General features: G+C 49.2%; 1 protein-coding gene across 2 annotated transcripts in view; it reads right to left on the bottom strand.

Moving 5' to 3' along the window:
* The window catches only part of SRRM4 (serine/arginine repetitive matrix 4), a 288,447-nt gene that overhangs the window by 160,695 nt on the left and 108,825 nt on the right, over window positions 1–18,927 (bottom strand). The window lies entirely within an intron of this gene.

Genomic DNA, 18,927 nt, shown 5'->3' with positions numbered 1-18,927 from the left:
AAATGACAAAATAAAAGGAATAATTAACATTTGGACTATTAAGTTAGCAGCACTGATGGTGTGTAGGCAGACGTGAAGCTTAGCAGAGTACAACGGGAAACCTCTTTAGTGGCTTACCTCAATGGAGACATAAATGTGCCAATTAAGCAATTGGCCCAATTATCAAGAGGCTCCTAGGAATACAATTTCCCTGGTATATAAGCACTTGCCTGTAATAAATTGTTTTATAAATAAGTAGCCTGAAAAAGCATTAAAATGGGAAAACTATATTATTAGCAGAAAATCTCTGACCTTTCTACAGCCTCTATTAGCACAAAGAATCCCAGAGTGTTGTGTAAACAAGGCTCAATTTGGGCCACCCCTCCTGTCCTTGAAATCAATGGCACTGCTAAGGGAATACAGGAACTCCCTCAGCAGGACAAAAGAGAGCAGAATGGGGCCTGATCTGAAATGCTGTTTCCTCTGGGGTGGAATGGAGCTGTTGTTTAACAGCAAATTGCAACATAAATGTTTAGTATTTTTATAACATGGAAAACATTACCAAAAACCCCAGCCTTGCATTGTGCTCTGTGCTATAAACAGCATCTCACACACCTTCCATGCTCCCATATTTAGATACATGCATTAAACTATAATACAGACCTTAGTTCATTTATCCCAACAAGGTCATTTATTCAGTCAAAAGAAACTGGAACTCACCCTCCTCTCATTCCCCCCTATTTACAGCTCAAACACCAGTCACCTGGGACTGAGTTCTCTGCCACATGCAAACATTTTACTTCCAAATAGTCACCAATAAACTGTAATGCAGAGTCACTCCTAGATGGGGAGACCAGAGTTTTGTGGAGAAGAAATTTCAGGGGGGGGAAAAAAATCACAAGGGGGTAGAACATTAGTTACCCAAACCAACCTTTCTCTTGCACACACTCCCAGTGTTCTTTAATGGCCAGGATCCTAGCTTTCCCTCTTGTCTGAGAACAGGGTAATGAATTAAGGCAAGAAACTTGTTTGTCAACCAAAATAGAAGAGAGAAGTGGCCTGAATTTAATAAAAGGCTGCACAGGGTGGGATATATGCCAGCAAAGACAACTGCACCTTCTAATCTAGAGCGAATAGGCCAGTAGCCACACTTGGTGTGCTATTAAACCATTATTCAGAGAAAGCGCAGAGTACTGTTTCTAGGCAGTTATTACAAATAAGCAGCCATGCCATTCGTCAGGGTGACGGTTCATTGCAGTTCTACTCTCATCCTCAAGCCTCTCATCCCTAAAGAAGCTGCCTTCTGAGAAAGTCTCCAGCACATACAAACCATTTACATCCAGTTCATCATTGTCATCACCAGGGAGTAATAATCCTGTTTTACATCATGCCTTTTATAGCAGACGATTCGTTAAGCAATCCATGTACTATATACAGACAGGACTGCTAATGTACAACCACTTCTGGGGTGGAGGGTAACACCCAACTATGGCACAACAGCATGGGGAGGAGATATTTCAGCCAAAAACACAAGGACAAACTTTTCCTCTTGCAAAGACTGCCATGGGAACTTTAATAGCCAGCCAAACCTAAAAGACCCTGGTTCTCAAATTCTCATGTAACAGATGTACACACAGAAAAGTGTCCAAAGCTCACTTATTTCCCTTACAAGAATAATGCATTGATTCCCTGCTGCCCCAAACTTGTAGAACCAGGCTATTTAAGTTTTCAACCCCAGTATTGACACTAGAATTAGGCCTTTACAGATAATATATACTTAAGAGAAGAAATCAGCTCCTCAGAAATAAAAAGCGGAAAATATAACAAAGACTTACCCAGTTAGAAGAAAGACCAACACACTAAGCAGCAACTAGTTACAGAATAGCTACAGCTGCTTGCCTGTGCCAAATTTAAAAGGCCAGCTCCCAGAAAGGCATGCTGGGAAAAAAGTTCCTAAATGAGGGCAACCATGCGGTGGGGAAGGCGGTTATTAGGAATTAGATGTTCATAAAGAAAGAGCTGTTTTTTCAGAAGGACCCACTACAGCAGGCTGAAATGAAGAAGCTTTAAACTCCAACTGGAAAGGGATGATACATTAGGACAAAATTATGTATGTTAAATTTCAAGAACCGTGGAGGGCAAGAACCAAAAGACTGGATTATTTCCTATAAGATCTGTTTAAATACATTGTGATTCTTAATACATCCCCAGCTATTAGAGAAGAAATTAGGGCTTGTTTTAGAGTTGGGCAAATGTTTTCCTGTAACTATTTAACTTTCTAATTTGGTTTGCACTTGTTGTATGTTCAGTGAAGATGAAATTCGCTCTGTGCAGAAGGCTAGCAGAACACTTCTGCACCCCTCTAGCCATAGGAGTGTGTGGATGGGAGTGGGGCACCAGGCTTGTACGGCTGCTCTTCCTTCTCAAGCGTGTACTCAGCTCTAGTTTACGTGAACACTGATTGATCAAGCTGAAATAGAAAAAGCTGCTTTAGTCTAACTGGCATATTGTCAGGGGCTGGAGTTGGACTGGGGCAAGCCATCAGCTATGAAGAGCTGCTCTCAGGCTTTAGGCTGGCCTTCCACCGCCTTTCTGATCGTTTTTCTTATGAGCAGTAAAAGAATGCAGGGGGACAGCAGGGTGAAAGATGTGAGCGCACCAAAAGGAACGTTGCTCAGACACTTCCTAGGGGTATGTCTTGGAGCATGAACGCTGCTCCCTTCCAGAGAAGCTGTCTTCTCAACCATGAAGCCTGAGGTTGGGGGGGAATTTTCCATGTCACCTTGGCAACACTTGGGCTGTGTGAGGTTTCCAAGAACTCTAGTTAGAACAACAGCCTGGAGAACAGCAGCTAGTGTGCTGGAGTTCCTCCAGAGGTGGGAGAGAGAGAACGTGAAAGAGGAAGAGAGGCAGTGTGACCTAGTAGCTAGAGTGTGAGGTTCTAGTGTCTGCTCTGCCACTGGCTTGCAGGGTGGCTGTGGGCAGGTCACGTAATCGTCTTGTGCCTGTTTCCGCACCTGTAACATGAGGAGTATTCTTCAGATCGCCTGTCCTAGCAAGAACTGAGCTAGCTATTCTGTGTGAAGGGCTATAGAGGTGCTCTTACTACGACATTCCTGGGAAGCGAAAAATCCACCTTTAACAACGACCCTTCCTGGTACATACTCCCGAAGACCTGGGAAATGTTTCCGACAGGCCCAGTATAAAGGGGTTCTCCCCATGGGGTGCTGCTCAGGTGCAATACTGACCTCTCACAGGGAAAGAGCTACGGAGCCACCCAGGGGGAGAAGGCCTTCCCGTGCAGCCAGGTAGTAACTACTCCAAGCCTGGCCTATACTGGGGCTGCAAGCGTGGAGCCTGTGGACAAGGCTCAATCCCAGCCATATTTAAAACTAGTCCTGCCAGGCAGCCAGCCCTGCCTTGGAGCACTCTAAGCAGGATTTGGTCTGAAGTGATTCTGAAATGGCTGCTTGGGCCAAGGACTGTGTCTTCCCCTGTGTTGTGTGGGGTGTGGAGGACTCCAGCACTGATGGATCTAATAATAAGGGGCACGGATGCAGGATCTGCTGCTCTGTTTGCTAGGCCCCTTCTCAGGTAGGGCTCGATTGACAGGGCCTCGTTCGGCTGCCAGCCTGAGAAAGAAAGTGCACTAGGAGGAGGCAGTGCTTACAAGCTCCCGGCATCCTCACCTGTGGGAAACAGGCTTTTGCTTGTAGGGACTCAAGTGGGCCAGCAGCCCTGGTGTGCAGGCTACATGCACGGCGGAAGGATCAGGGGAGTTTTCCATTCCCCGGCATGCCTCAGCAGAGGCTCTCCAGTGTTCTAGCAGAGAGCAGAGTTCCCAAGATGAAGTCTGGGGGAGCCGAGCACAATTTTTCCTGGGGCTCTGGCTGCTGCATCCCCTCTCTGGGCAGCCTGCACAGAATCTAGCTGTAATGAAGGGAAGGATCTTCCCACCAAGGAAGGGTCACACGTTGCCAAAGGCTTCTGCACGGTACTGTATACCCAAAAAGGAGATCAGGCCCAGCCCCCGCAAGACTATCTATGCTGAGAGCACATGCTCAAGCTCTACCCACTGGACCACACTGCCTGCACCAGTTGCACCCCAAACCCTGCATTTACACATTCAGAAAGGGGCAACTGAGCTTGTGACTAGCTGATGCATTCATGCAGCGCCCTGGCTGTGCACACAAATGTGACCTGGGCCCTGGGTGTGGGGCAGATACACCCTGGGTAGAAGGCCAGCACAACGCCAATGCAGCATTCACCACCCTCAGAACGGCCCTCCTCCCCCTCCCCGCAAACAGGAACCACACAGGGAAGGGTTTTCAAGCTGCCTGAAGGATATGGATGCCCAACTGCACTTAAATTTCTTATGGGCATCCAGATGCCCTAGATGGCTTTGAAAATTGCAGCCATAAATACCAGCCTTTGAAATGGATTCCTGCCGTCTCTCCGACTCAATTTGTATGCTCCCGAGGTAGCTTCTGGGCACTAGCCACTGCACATAGGTCACCCTGCCGAACAAATAAATGCCCTGGTGCAGCAGTGAGGAAAGGAGCACAGACGGCACGAGGAAAACCCGGCCCTACTCTTTGTTCTTTTTGCTTAATACCAAATAATTCTAGGACTCCAACAAGTTATTCATCGGGCGCTGGTGTGAGAAGCAGCCAGACCGATGCCATCAAAGGCCAGGTCTTTTGGCTACACGCTAGTGGCCTCACACATCATGCTTGAGTGCTGGTGGATGGAAGGGATCCAGGCATTGCAGCCAGGACTCCCGCTTGCTTGGTTAACCTTCATTTGGAAAGTGATTTACCTTCCTGACATCCAGCATTAAAATATAAACATCTCCATGTCTGATTTAATGGACAATTAAAAATTAAATCAAAGAGTTAACAAACGATGCGCTAATTTGCTTATTGTAACCACATTAGCCTGATGTTTGGATCAGTGTAAAAAGAGGGAGGAGGGGCTGCCAGGGAAGGAGACAAAAAAAGCCAATGGCCCTCGTGTATCACAGCTTAAATGGATTTGCTCTTTAAAGCAAAATCACTGCAACCTCTGGAGCCTCGTATGAGTGCGAACATGTTTAGCCAGCAAAGTAATGAGAATTAATGGGTTGGTAAAAAAAAAACCAAACAGTAATATGCACTTTCGCCGCTGAGGAGGGGAGCCAGATTTTGCTCCACATTTCCATGAATGATAAGCGTCATCTGGCTACCCCAGGAGCAACGCTCAGGCTGCCCGTTGCCTGCCTTTCTAAGCTAAAGACAAACCAAAGTGTTAATTACAGCTCTCCACATTGGACTGGCAGCGTCTCTGGGCTCAGGAGTGAGCCGGCTGCATGCCAGCCTGCCTAATGATAGCTGGGAGAGAAACCCAGCAACAAAGCAGGAGCTTCAGCACCATGGAGAGCTCACATGTGCTTTCAGGGTGCTCTGATGTGGAGAGAGGCCCCCCCCCCCACCTCCCCTTCCCGAGCTCGGCACATCAAAGGGGCCACTGGGAGAGCGGGGAGCCAGAGAGACTGACGTGGACCAGGATAAAAAAAACCCTGTCTCAGCCCAATTCCCAGCGTGCAGGTGTCGGCAGAGCAGCCAGAATGAGGGTGAACTCTTCCTCTGCAGAGACATCACCAGGAACATGCCCCAGTGCCGTAAGCTGGAGCCCCCAGGAGCTGGGATTCTGCAGGACTTGGGCACCTAGCAAAGGGGGCTGTTTATTTCCTGGTTAGGACACTAGCATAAAGAAAAACAACCCGCTAAACACCCCTCAGCTGTGAAGCGAATACGACCAAGGTCAACTTGGTACCCAGGCCCCACATAACCCCCCAGGTTACGTATGGGGCCAGCAGCTGCACATTAGTCACTTCGCTTTGGGGCTGGTGTCCTGATATGTCAATGAGCAGCCTCCAGTGCTTCGGGTCCCTGTGGCTAGTTCTCTGTAAAAACACCCGCTCAGTGGGCAGAGGCAGTCAAAAAAATGAACAGTACGTTAGGAACCATTAGGAAAGGTCATAATAAGGCCGAAAATATCATAATGCCACTATATACATCCATGATATACCCACACCTCAAATACTGCATGCCGTTCTGGTCACCTCATCTCAAAAAAGATATATTAGAATTGGAAAAGGTACAGAGAAGGGCAGCAAAAATGATTAGGGGTATGGAACAGCTTCCATGCGAAGAGAGATTACAAAGACTGGGGCCTTTCAGCCTGGAAAAGAGACAACTAATGCGGGACATGATAGAGGTCTATAAAATTCTGAATGGTGTGAAGGAAGTGAATAAGGAAGTGTTATTTACCCTGTTACATAAGACAAGAACCAGAGGTCACCCAAAGAAATTAATAGGCAGCAGCTTTAAAACAAATGTAAGGAAGAACTTCTTCACACAGCGCACAGTCAACTGTGGAACTCACTGCCAGGGGATGTGTTGAAGGCCAAAAGTGTAATTGAGTTAAAAAAAGAACTAGATAAATTCATGGAGGATAGGACCAGCAGTGGCTATTCACTAAGATGGTCAGGGACACAGCCCCATGCTCTGGGTGTCTCTACGCCTCCGAATGCCAGATGCTGGGACTGGTCAGCAGGGGATGGATCACTCAATAATTGCCCTGTCCTGTCCATTCTCTCTGAAGCATCTGTCCCTGGCCACTGTCAGAAGACCGGATACTGAGCTAGATGGATCATAGGTCTGACCCAGTATGGCCATTCTTATGGTTTTATGGAGGTCCTGGGTTCTAATCCCATCCAATCCAGAGCCAGAAGAGTAAAAAAAAACCATGAGTCACGGTGGCTGAGTGATCTAAGATGTTGGGTTAAAGTCACAGTTTCCCCTGGAAACATGAGCTTGAATCCCAACCTTGATACTCTGCCTGCCCTTGCCGCTCCCCCATGAGCTTTCTGCTGGAGGGAAGTTGGTTCTGAGAGGGATGTTTGAATCTATAAAACACACATTTTTAACAGGGAGGGTAATTAACCATGGAACGATTTGCCATGGGTCATGGTGGAGTCTCCATTGCTGGCGAGTTTTAAATCAAGCTTGGATGTTTTTGTAAATATACACTCCAGTTCAAAAGGAATAGTTTTGGGGCATGTCGCTGGCCTGTGTTACACAGGAGGGCAGGCTAGATTATCACCATGGTCCCTTCTGGCCTTGGAGTCTATACTGGGTGGGGCTAGCCAGTTGTCCCAAGGCAGGACTTATTCACATAGCAGACAAGTCTCAGAAGCCGCCTCTGAGCCGGGGCCCAACGACAGGCTGCACAAAGCAGTACTAATACTGACTGGAAAGTTGCAAGAGAAACATTCCTATTCAAATTTCCCACCGTGACATGAAAGCCAGGCTTTAAGGGGGATGGGTGGAAATAGCCTTTAATGTTACAATCCGAGCCCTTCCATTGCCAATATCACCAAGGACCTGGATTTTCACTCAGATGGCAAATGTCAGCAAAAAGATCAGATTTCAGTTTCCAGTGCATGTCACACCATCTGCAGGGAGAAGAATTTCTCTGGCCCAAATCCAGCTTCTGTTTCAACTATTTTCCTACCCCTCTGCCCTGGGAGCTCATCCATGTCCCCATGCTCAGCAGAGTGGGCACCTCTGCCTCTTAGATTCTGCATTCTATTCAACCCATCGTTTTTGGAGCTCCAAAAGGCTGCAGGTAGGAGGGACAGAGGAGAGAATTAGAGATAGATTTGGAGTCAATATGACATGGGTTTACAAAAAAAGCAGCCTTGTACAAACACAACACTTTGTTCAGAGCCAAGCCGGGCAAATGGGTCCATCCGACTTCGAAACTCATTTCCAAGGGTTCTTTCTTTGGATTTGGCAGCCTCTAAAAAGCATCTCACCCAGCAGAAGGCTTACGTTGATGTCTTCTCTGCCTTATCTGTAAAAATAAAGCTTCATCCCTGGAGATTAACTCCTAAGAATGTTGCGTTTTGGCTTTGTGACCAGAATGCACACTTTAGTTGGGGTTGGTCCTGCTTTGAGCAGGGGGTTGGACTAGATGGCCTCCTGAGGTCTCTTCCAACCCTAATTGTCTATGATTCTATCTTGCTCACACCTAGAAGAATTCACATAGCGGAGTCAAAGTCTGAAATGTTTCTCCTGGTCCATTTTACAAACAGGATTTAAAGCGGGCAAATTGACAACCCTGATGCACCTGACACAAAGGATGGTAAAATTGTTCGAATCAGTACAAACCACTAAGTGCAAAGATACAAATTGCTCAGCTCTTTCAACAGGCAAATTCAAAAGCCTCTCTCAGCATTGAATCCAGCCTAATAACAGAACCAAAGGGCTGGGATGCATTAAGCTATCCAAAAATCAATGTGGAGCTGCATATCTGCCGGCTCAAAGTACTAGCACGTACTTTCTTTTCCACTCCGCTTTCAAGTACAAGCTTTGTGCCGGGCTGAGTTTCATATTAGCAGTAATATACAATCAAAGAAACAAAGCACATCAGATTGTGCTTCTGTGGGAAAGCTGACATGTAACAGAACAGAGCGACACATCCTTAGGGAGATGATGAGGTTAATGGAGAGAGGTCAATGTATTTATTTATTAGCGTGCATAGGGAGGTAGCTAGCAGGAGGTACCTACATGCATCTAGCAATGTACCTGAATCCTGACCTGCAACACCCCTCGCCCTCTCTTGTGCACAGATCGAGCTGTCCAGTGAGAACAAGGATGAGATGCACCAAAGTCACTTGGAGTTGTTGGTATGTGTATTTTGGGAGCATCTACAGTCCCTAGCTGAGATCAGGTGGCCCCTGTGCTGGGTCCAGCACAGACCCATAGCCTGAGGCAGTGCCTGCCCCAAAGAGCTTACAATCTAAACAGACACTGGGCAGGGGAAAGGCAGCAGGATTAGCCCCATGTTGCAGAGGGGAAAATGAGACAAAGAGAGTAAAACCCAGATCCTCAGATACATAGGCACCTCAGTCCCATTGATTTCAGTGGATGTTAGGCACCTAAATCTCTTTGAGAGTCTGGGCCTAAATGCGTGGCCAAGGTCACACAAGGAGGCAGGACCTGATCCCAGATCTCCTGAGTCCTGCCCCAGTGCCTTCGTCACAGAACTACCTTCCTCTGTGGTGACCCCAGGGAACCTGAACCCAGAGCTGACAGGCCAAACGGCCTGACTGTACGTACTGAACAGTGCCCCCCTTCTCATAACATTCCCTTGGCACTGAATGGGAGTTCTGCCCCATCAGAAGACCAGGACCAGCACCGCCTATGACGAATGAAGACAATAACAGTGCATGAGGGACTAGTCCAGCCAGCCATAACCCTCCCAACCCGTTTGCCTAGCCCAAGCTGTCCCTCTGCTGTGGCAGGTGAGTAAAATAGCCTCTGGTTTGTCTCTTCAAATTCACAATAAGAGCAAGAGAGTCCATTTTTTGCCTGGGTTGGTACATGTTCCTGACAGTCTTGCAAGGCTGGATCAGTCCTGACGTTCCTGTCTTTGGGTACAAAAGTTAACACCCTGACATGCTTTTATTTCCATCGTTTTCTGTTTACAATGGGTGCCTGCTCTGGAAGGTTGCACTTTAACAAGGCCTCCTACAGCTCACTCTTCCAGAGTGCCTCTGGCTTGAGACCAATTGCTGCCCCTGCTGGCTCCTGGAGAAACCACTGGATGAGGATAGGATCATAGAATCATAGAATATCAGGGTTGGAAGGGACCTCAGGAGGTCATCTAGTCCAACCCTCTGCTCAAAGCAGGACCAATCCCCAATTTTTGCCCCAGATCCCTAAATGGCCCCCTCAAGGATTGAACTCACAACCCTGAGTTTACCAGGCCAATGCTCAAACAACTGAGCTATCCCTCCCCCCAGCACTGTACAGATTGAGTGATTGTGTGTGTGTGTGTAACATTTAGCACAGCGGTACTAAAGCAGGGATGCAGTGTGGAGAGGGTGCAGAAAAGGCTGTCAGGAGGCCTTGGTCCTAGTGTGGCTTTGACTCTGACTCAGAGCGTGATGTCGAGCAAGCCCCTTAACTTCTCTGTGCTTTGATTTCCCCTTCTGTGAAATGACATGACACCCTCCTTTGTAAAGTGCTCTGAGATCTATATAGAAAAAGCACTAATGCCCAGACCCTTTAAATCAATAGAAGTTAGGAGCCCAAGCACCTCTGAGGATCAGGGCCTTAATCCTAAGCACTATGTATCTCCTTAGGAGGGGTCTGCTCTGATGGGATTATTTATGTTGTTGGATATTGGAGGAGATAGACAGGGCAGACTGTGGAAAGCCACAGAGCTCAATTCATCTCTGTGCTGAAGTGTACAGCTCCCTGAATGTGACCTTTACACCAGCCTGTGACATCAGTTAGAGCAGCCTAGGACTGCTCTAACTTATACTACTGGAGAAGAGTTCCTAAGGGAAACCAGAGTGGGGGACATGGATAGCGCAGGAGCCTCCTCTAAAGAGATTATACTAGTGCTGAGTTGTTCCCCTCCTAAATGGTGGGAAGGGGCCAAACCGCACTAGAGAATCTGGCCCTTTGTATTGACTAATGAAGGAAAGTTCATCAAGCTGTGCCCCACTAGTGGGCATGCAGGAAATATCTGCCTTGTCCTCCCTATTCTCATGAACCCATACTGTGAAGCTCAGATCTGGGTCAGATTTTTAGGCAGGGTTGGATCTTTCAGGTCAGGCCCATCTCCTACCGGAACACCTAAATGCATGCGAATCATCCTGAGGGCCTGTTGTGTTAGTTTTGGCTTTTCCAGGCAAACCTTGTGCTGCACAGGGGTATGGGAAACCTCTGGAGGTGGCGTTGAGCTTCCTCAGCTAGGAGGTGCTTTGGTTCAAAGTTAGCTTCTCTTCCTTAAGCCCTTTCCATTCTCAACCTTCCAACCCATGGTCCCAAGTGCGATGGGGCCAGAGAGATCCACACAGCGTGTGGCAAGGCGTTGCTCCACTGGGACCAACCCACGTCGTCTTCGACTGACTCACTCTCTCAGTTATCCGATCCCCTTCCCTCCCAAGGGGTTACGGTCTCCTGTGCTCTGCTGGGCATGGCCTCAGTCGTCTGAGAAGCAGAATCAATACATGTCATTACCAAGGAGGGGAGGTCATCAGAGTCATTACGATAGCCATCGATTTTCACTCCAAATCCACATGCGCTGAGCGCTCAGATAAGGAACAAACACAGCGAAAGCTGCTGGAAAGTGTCTGTGCTGGGCAGGCTCCTCTGGGCTTTCCCAGCATTTCCAGCTCTTCTACCCTAGATCCTGGAATGGTTTGTGGATCCACTTGTCTGGGTCTCATCCCACTCACCCTGGGGTAAGCCAGGCAGACTCTGGGGAAGTCAGTGAAATTACATGGGTAAAAGCAGTGTCAGTCTCTATCCATCTGGGCTGGGGTCTATAATGCTAGGGAAATACCTGATTCTTTCATGTATCCATTTAGCATTACCATGGGGACACAGGATGAAGGGGAAAACCGGAGCAAAACCCAGCAAGCCCATTCAAAGCCGGACAGCATGGGGTCAGGAAGACTATGGATATGGACAACAGTGTGTCTTTCAGGCTAACTGAAGAGGCGCATGGAGGCAAAGCACGGACATGCATGGACCACACTGCAGAGTGATAGGAGACCCAGCCAACACAGAAAGCGGAAGGAACACTGTCTCCAAGTGTAGGCTCAAAGTCTTGGCCCTGGTGCAGGCTAGGTGCTCTAAGACAGGGGTTCTCTAACCGCATTGCACCATGACCCCCTTCTGACAACAAAAATTGCTACAAGATCCCAGGACGGGGGACTGAAGCCTGAGCCTGCCTGAGCCGCGCCAATGCCCCACCGTGGGGGGCCAAAGGTGAACCACAAGGGCTTCAGCACAGGGAGGGGGAGCCTGTAACCTGAGCTCCACCACCCAGGGCTGAAGCTGAAGCCTAATCCCCACCACCCAGGGCTGAAGCCCTGGGGCTTTGGCCCCGGGCAGTGGGGCTCAGTCTTCGGCCCTGAACTCCAGCAAGTCTAACGTCAGCCCTGGCGATCCCATTAAAATGGGGTCCCGACCCACAATTTGAGAACCACTGCTCTAAGATGTGCCAGCTGGCAATGGTCCCCAAGGGGCTGTCTCCACTAAGCTTAGGTGGACAAGCTCCCGTGCCAGGGGCCGAGAGGAGAGGGTTTTCCCATCAGAGTTTCCAGCACAGAGAATCTAGCCTGGCCATTCTTACAACATGATGGACACTGAGAATGTGGCATTCAGTCAGGCTGGGGTCCATTGCAGAGGAGGGAGGACTCTGCTGTCACTCTCCCAGCAGAGGGCTGGGGGGGCAGTTTCTGGGGCTACCAGCGCAGCCATGATGGCCTGCCAGCAGCAAGAGTCCCTCTCCTGGTGTTTTCAGCTGCAGTGCTGTTGGCAGAGCCCCACAGCGCAGCAGGTTGCAGGACTAACATCCCATTGAGAGGAAAGGGGCAGTTCACACCCCCCAGAGTCATTGTTGCAGGCTCTTTGCAGACTCAGCCCTGGTCTACACTAGGACTTTAGGTCGAATTTAGCAGCGTTAAATCGATGTAAACCTGCACCCGTCCACACGATGAAGCCCTTTTTTTCGACTTAAAGGGCTCTTAAAATCGATTTCCTTCCTGACAAGTGGATTAGCGCTTAAATCAGCCTTGCCGGGTCGAATTTGGGGTACTGTGGACACAATTCGACGGTATTGGCCTCTGGGAGCTATCCCAGAGAGCTCCATTGTGACCGCTATGGACAGCACTCTCAACTCAGATGCACTAGCCCGGTAGACAGGAAAAGAACCGCAAACTTTTGAATCTCATTTCCTGTTTGGCCAGCGTGGCAAGCTGCAGGTGACCATGCAGAGCTCATCAGCAGAGGTGACCATGATGTAGTCCCAGAATCACAAAAGAGCTCCAGCATGGACTGAACGGGAGGTACAGGATCTGATCGCTGTATGGGGAGAGGAATCCGTGCTATCAGAACTCCGTTCCAGTTTTCGAAATGCCAAAACATTTGTCAAAATCTCCCAGGGCATGAAGGACAGAGGCCATAACAGGGACCCGAAGCAGTGCCGCGTGAAACTTAAGGAGTTGAGGCAAGCCTACCAGAAAACCAGAGAGGCGAATGGCCGCTCCGGGTCAGAGCCCCAAACATGCCGCTTCTATGATGAGCTGCATGCCATTTTAGGGGGTTCAGCCACCACTACCCCAGCCATGTTGTTTGACTCCTTCAATGGAGATGGAGGCAACACGGAAGCAGGTTTTGGGGACGAAGAAGATGATGATGATGATGAGGTTGTAGATAGCTCACAGCAAGCAAGCGGAGAAACCGCTTTTCCCAACAGCCAGGAACTGTTTCTCAGCCTGGACCTGGAGCCAGTACCCCCCGAACCCACCCAAGGCTGCCTCCTGGACCCGGCAGGCGGAGAAGGGACCTCCGGTGAGTGTACCTTTTAAAATACTATACATAGTTTAAAAGCAAGCATGTGAAAGGATTAATTTGCCCTGGCATTCGCGGCTCTCCTGGATGTACACCCAAAGCCTTTGCAAAAGGTTTCTGGGGAGGGCAGCCTTATTGCATCCTCCATGGTAGGCCGCTTTACCACTCCAGGCCAGTACCACGTACTCAGGAATCATTGTACAACAAAGCATTGCAGTATATGTTTGCTGGCGTTCAAACAACATCCGTTCTTTATCTTTCTGTGTTATCCTCAGAAGAGTGAGATATCATTCATGGTCACCTGGTTGAAATAGGGTGCTTTTCTTCAGGGGACACTCAGAGGTGCCCGTTCCTGCTGGGCTGTTTGCCTGTGGCTGAACAGAAATGTTCCCTGCTGTTAGCCATGGGGAGGGGGAGGGTTGAGGGGGCAACCTTGTAAGTTGTGAGTGGGGGGGAGGCAAAATGCAACCTTGTAACGAAAGCACATGTGTTATGTATGTAATTTTAACAGCAAAGTTTACCCTGAAAGAGTGTAGCCACTGTTTTATAAAATATGTCTTTTTAAATACCACTTTCCCTTTTTTTTCTCCACCAGATGCATCTGTTTCAATGATCACAGGATCTTCTCCTTCCCAGAGGCTAGTGAAGATTAGAAAGAAAAAAAAACGCACTCGTGATGAAATGTTCTCTGAGCTCATGCTGTCCTCCCACACTGACAGAGCACAGACGAATGCGTGGAGGCAAATAATGTCAGAGTGCAGGAAAGCACAAAATGACCGGGAGGAGAGGTGGCGGGCTGAAGAGAGTAAGTGGCGGGCTGAAGAGAGTAAGTGGGGGGCTGAAGACAGGGCTGAAGCTCAAATGTGGCAGCAGCGTGATGAGAGGAGGCAGGATTCAATGCTGAGGCTGCTGGAGGATCAAACCAATATGCTCCAGTGTATGGTTGAGCTGCAGCAAAGGAGGCTGGAGCACAGACTGCCGCTACAGCCCCTGTGTAACCAACTGCCGTCCTCCCCAAGTTCCATAGCCTCCTCACCCGGACGCCCAAGAACGCGGTGGGGGGGCCTCCGGCCAACCAGCCACTCCGCCACAGAGGACTGCCCAAAAAACAGAAGGCTGGCATTCAATAAATTTTAAAGTTGTAAACTTTTAAAGTGCTGTGTGGCATTTTCCTTCCCTCCTTCACCACCCCTCCTGGGCTACCTTGGTAGTCATCCCCCTATTTGTGTGATGAATGAATAAAGAATGCATGAATGTGAAGCAACAATGACTTTATTGCCTCTGCAAGCTGTGATCGAAGGGAGGAGGGGAGGGTGGTTAGCTTACAGGGAAGTAGAGTGAACCAAGGGGCGGGGGGTTTCATCAAGGAGAAACAGGACAGAACTTTCACACCGTAGCCTGGCCAGTCATGAAACTGGTTTTCAAAGCTTCTCTGACGCGTACCATGCCCTCCTGTGCTCTTCTAACCGCCCTGGTGTCTGGCTGCGCGTAACCAGCAGCCAGGCGATTTGCCTCAACCTCCCACCCCGCCATAAACGTCTCCCATTTACTCTCACAGATATTGTGGAGCGCACAGCAAGCAGTAATAACAGTGGGAATATTGGTTTCGCTGAGGTCTAAGCGAGTCAGTAAACTGCGCCAGCGCGCTTTTAAACGTCCAAATGCACATTCTACCACCATTCTGCACTTGCTCAGCCTGTAGTTGAACAGCTCCTGACTACTGTCCACGGTGCCTGTGTATGGCTTCATGAGCCATGGCATTAAGGGGTAGGCTGGGTCCCCAAGGATACATATAGGCATTTCAACATCCCCAACAGTTATTTTCTGGTCTGGGAATAAAGTCCCTTCCTGCAGCTTTTGAAACAGACCAGAGTTCCTGAAGATGCGAGCGTCATGTACCTTTCCTGGCCATCCCACCTTGATGTTGGTGAAACGTCCCTTGAGATCCACCAGAGCTTGCAGCACTATTGAAAAGTACCCCTTGCGGTTTATGTACTCGGCGGCTTGGTGCTCCGGTGCCAAGATAGGGATATGGGTTCCGTCTATGGCCCCACCACAGTTAGGGAATCCCATTGCAGCAAAGCCATCCACTATGACCTGCACATTTCCCAGAGTCACTACCCTTGATATCAGCAGCTCAGTGATAGCGTTGGCTACTTGCATCACAGCAGCCCCCAGAGTAGATTTGCCCACTCCAAATTGATTCCCAACTGACCGGTAGCTGTCTGGCATTGCAAGCTTCCACAGGGCTATCGCCACTTGCTTCTCAACTGTGAGGGCTGCTCTCATCTTGATATTCATGCACTTCAGGGCAGGGGAAAGCAAGTCACAAAGTTCCATGAAAGTGCCCTTACGCATGCGAAAGTTTCGCAGCCATTGGGAATCGTCCCAGACCTGCAACACTATGCGGTCCCACCAGTCTGTGCTTGTTTCCCGAGCCCAGAATCGGCGTTCCACTGCATGAACCTGCCCCATTAGCACCATGATGCATGCATTGGCAGGGCCCATGCTTTCAGAGAAATCTGTGTCCATGTCCTGATCACTCACGTGACCGCGCTGACGTCGCCTCCTCGCCCGGTATCGCTCTGCCAGGTTCTGGTGCTGCATATACTGCTGAACAATGTGTGTGGTGTTTAATGTGCTCCTAATTGCCAAAGTGAGCTGAGCGGCCTCCATGCTTGCCTTGGTATGGCGTCCGCACAGAAAAAAGGAGCGGAACGATTGTCTGCCATTGCTCTGAAGGAGGGAGGGGCAACTGACGACATGGCTTACAGGGTTGGCTTACAGGGAATTAAAATCAACAAAGGGGGTGGCTTTACATCAAGGAGTATTTCAGGCAGGACTTCACGGAGGGTTTCAATAAGAAATGGTGCACCTAAGTAATTGTTCTTATTGGAACAAGCAGGTTGGTCTGGCCTCTGATTGATACATGGCTAGATTTACCTCGCTGCACCTTCTCTGTGAGTGACTGCAGTGTGACCTAGAGGAATGAGTCCCCTAGACGGGGGGGAGGGGAGGGGGAGGAAGCAAATGAGTACAAAACAAATCTGGTCTATTTCTTGTTTTGATCTACTCCATCTATCTTTTACATCTTTGGCTGGCAGCAGACGGTGCAGAAGGACTGCAAGCCATCCACATCTCATGGCTGCTTGGCAGAAGATGGTGCAGTAGGACTGCTAGCAATCCGTATCACCTGCCTGCTCACCATAAGATGGTTCAATAGGACTGACTGCAGGACTAAAGAGAATGACCTGGTTAAGTCACTTCTAATGTAGTCCCTGCACCCATGTCTGCCCAGGCGCTCCTGGCCGATGCAGCCAGGAGCACCTTGGACATGACGATGATGGCTACCAGTCCTACTGCACCGTCTGCTGCCACAAGGCAAGGGGTTGCTGCTGCTGTGTAGCAATGCAGTACCACGTCTGCCAGCACCTAGGAGACATACGGTGACGGTGAGCTGAGCGGGCTCCATGCTTGCCGTGGTATGGCATCTGCACAGGTAACTCAAGAAAAAAGGCGCGAAACGATTGTCTGCTGCTGCTTTCACGGAGGGAGGGAGGGAAGGGGGGCCTGACGATAGGTACCCAGAACCACCCGCGACAATGTTTTAGCCCCATCAGGCATTGGGATCTCAACCCAGAATTCCAATGGGCAGCGGAGACTGCGGGAACTGTGGGATAGCTACCCACAGTGCAACATTCCGGAAGTCGACGCTTGCCTCAGTACTGTGGAAGCACTCCGCCAAGTTAATGCAGTTAATGCACTTAGAGCATTTTCTGTGGGGACACACACACTCAAATATATAAAAACGATCTATAAAAAACCGACTTCTATAAATTCGACCTAATTTCATAGTGTAGACATACCCTCAGGCAGACACCACTACAGTTGTTTCACTCAGGTCCTGTTTGTAAGGCTTCCTTTGCAAAGGGGAGGGCTGGAGACATAATCTTTTTAAATGGAAGCTAAGATTCTTGGAGCTGGGTCCTGGGCATGTCTGTGCCCTTATCTCCTACAGTACCCACAGCACCTACCCCTTAATCCAGTACTGTGCCCAAGCCCCTTTATTTTACACACTCCACAGACTGGCTCTTGGCCAGCCAGCCTGAGTCAGAAGTCAGGCAAATTAAAGACATACAAGGTGAAAATCTCCTGTGAACAAATTTGCACTTACACTGTTCCACATGTCAGAGCAGCCAGATGACTAATAGCATTATGCTCAAACCCTCTTCCTTAAAACCCCACACTGGTAAACGAACATCCTCCCCGCCTCTGATCAGAATGATCTCTGCAGCCTTCAGAAGCAGAGTTTAACAGAAGGAAGGGAACAGTGGTTATTTCAGGGTGACTGGAAAGGTGTGTGTGTTGATGGGGAGAGAAATGAGCTACACAAGAGGACGGACATGACAAGCGTCCGATCCAGTTGTCTGAGCTCCCTCCTTCCCCGTCCCACTATGCTCTCAAGTCCACATATTGATGGTTGCCTGAAAACAACTTCCATGAATTAACCGAGCGGTGCTAGAACCCTGGTCTCTCCCTCCCTGCGTCCTACATGCAAACCCACAACATGCACCGCCAGGCAGCCTGCGCTGCCCACGCTCTCCCCACAGCAATTGAAAGGGGCAGCCCTCGCCTCCTCGCTGCAGGAGCTGCTAACGTAATGTTCCCTGATTTATCCTGTGCTCAAGGCATAGCGGGAGCGAGGCAGCATGTGTGATGTTCTGAGTTGCACTAATTAGAGAGAAAGATGGGTCCAAGTGGCACCATTTGGGCCTGTAGTGCTCTGCCAGCTCACAGGAATATAATGAGGGTTTTTACAGGGATACAAACAGACCCACAGTGGCTTGCTAGCTCCCAGAATGACTGAATGCAGCCTCTGCTGCATATTGGGTCTGTCAAAGTCTTGGTCTAGGCTGGTCAGTCTCAGAAGGAGCCGCTGAGCTCACAACAGGTCCCAGACTTGAGAGACAAACCGAGAGATTTTCTGGATCCTGCTCCTCTCTGGACTCCAATGAGATCTGGTGGCAGCAAGTGCCACAGGCTATCTGTGCATGGTGCAAGCATCCCCGTAACAGTTTGAAATGTGCTGCCTTTTACTTCCACTGAGCAGTCCTCATTCTTGTATGATGGACAGAGAGATGGCTGGGGTAAGACAAAGGAAGAGGAAAGTTTGAACTTCAAAAGCTGGAGCCGCATATTGTGAAAAGCTTCATCTCAAGGGGACCGTTGGCATCACAAAGGTACTTGAGTGCCCATGCTGTGATATAGGCTTTCACCAGAAATGCCATGACGGTGTTCGTAGATTTTATGGGCATTGATCATCTAGTCTGAGCTGGACTTAGGGAAGAAAAAACCAACGCACAAATACAGAATGGCGGGTAACTGGCTTGGCAGCAGCGCTGCTGAGAAGGATCTGGGAGTTGTGGTGGATCCCAACCTCAACATGAGTCAACAATGCGATGTTGTTGCAAAAAAAGCAAATGCAAGTTTGGGTTGCATTAACAGAGGCATAGCATGCAAATCACGG

Source organism: Chelonia mydas, chromosome 15, assembly GCF_015237465.2.
Source record: "Chelonia mydas isolate rCheMyd1 chromosome 15, rCheMyd1.pri.v2, whole genome shotgun sequence".
In the NCBI taxonomy this organism is placed as follows: Eukaryota; Metazoa; Chordata; order Testudines; family Cheloniidae; genus Chelonia; species Chelonia mydas.
Note: the sequence above shows the minus strand (reverse complement) of the source record. Positions and strands in the feature narration are given on the sequence as shown.